The sequence below is a fragment of the Chrysochloris asiatica genome, unplaced genomic scaffold (genome assembly GCF_000296735.1).
Source record: "Chrysochloris asiatica unplaced genomic scaffold, ChrAsi1.0 scaffold00048, whole genome shotgun sequence".
NCBI classification, from domain to species: domain Eukaryota; kingdom Metazoa; phylum Chordata; class Mammalia; order Afrosoricida; family Chrysochloridae; genus Chrysochloris; species Chrysochloris asiatica.
In genome coordinates, this window is record NW_006408566.1 from 6645508 (window position 1) to 6646741 (window position 1234).

Genomic DNA, 1234 nt, shown 5'->3' on the forward strand with positions numbered 1-1234 from the left:
GGAGGACCCTGGGACTATCAAGGGAGAAGAGTGGAGTGCAGGACCCTATCCAGAGAAGCAGTGACACCAGAGATGGGGGCAGAGGCAATGACGTGGAGAGATGGAGCAGCTGGGGACTCTGGACTCAAGGAGGGAGAAGAGCTGTGTGCTGACAGCTGGGGGGCAGGCTTGCGGGGTTGTTTGGAGGAAATTGTAATCATTGCCATGAATCATTTGCATGGAGGGAATTGTAATCATTGCCATGAAATGAAATACGATTGGATGAATGTAAAGCTAATGTTCTCCCATGTAAACTATCACTTAATTCATAATTGTTGTTGTTGTTGTTAAGTGCCATCGAGTCGGTTCCGACCCATAGCGACCCTGTACAGGGTTTCCGAGGGTAATAGAACTTATAAAATAAAAAAAGCTATAAAACTTAAAATCATTTAAAAGACAAGGCTTACTGGTTGGATAGGGACTGGTGTAATCCTGGAGACTATGGTCCTGAGTCACCCTTCAGGTCTGGAACTGAACTCAGTTGTCAGCCAAAAAATACATAGGTGTATAAGGGGAACAATAATACTAAGGAGGTATCCACTCCTTAGAATAATCAACCATTTGAGATCAAAAGGGTAGCATTTGACCAAGGGCAAAGTTCAGAAGGCAAGGATGATGAATGGAAATAGAAAACACAAAAGGAGGTGAGATACATGAGTTACATTGTGGGAATTGAAACTGGTGACATGAAACAAAATGTGAACTGTTGAATGTAAAACTGATTTTCTCTGAAAACCTTCTCTCACTTCACAATAGAAAGTAAAAAAGAAAAGGAGTATTATGCAATATGATCTTCTTTTCCCTGTGTACATGGCACCTGACAGTTAAAGGGCCCTGTTATTGCCAGACCTGAAGGTAATAGTTGGAAAGCAGACTTTTACTACTATTGTAAATGTGAATTGCCAGATAGCAAGAGTCGATATGTAGTGAATTTGCTGTTTGGGATTATGGATGAAATGTTTTATAAAACATTTCTGTTATAAAAATGTGTGCTGATGATGGCATGAGTCATAGACTGAAGGATAACAGGGAGCAGAGGCAGATTATTCAACAAACTGCAAGCACAGGCTTAGTTATGCTTACTTATGTTTAGTTACTAACCTATAGTGAACAGTTTGCTCACTGTCGTTGCTATTGTTAGATGCCATCAAGTCGGTACTGACTCATAGCGACCTTGTGCACAACAGAACAAAAC

At 40.9% G+C, this 1234-nt stretch overlaps 1 protein-coding gene across 1 annotated transcript in view; it reads left to right on the top strand.

Moving 5' to 3' along the window:
* The window catches only part of INSL5 (insulin-like 5), a 5675-nt gene that overhangs the window by 3258 nt on the left and 1183 nt on the right, over positions 1 to 1234 (top strand). The gene's annotated exons all lie outside the window — the stretch shown is intronic.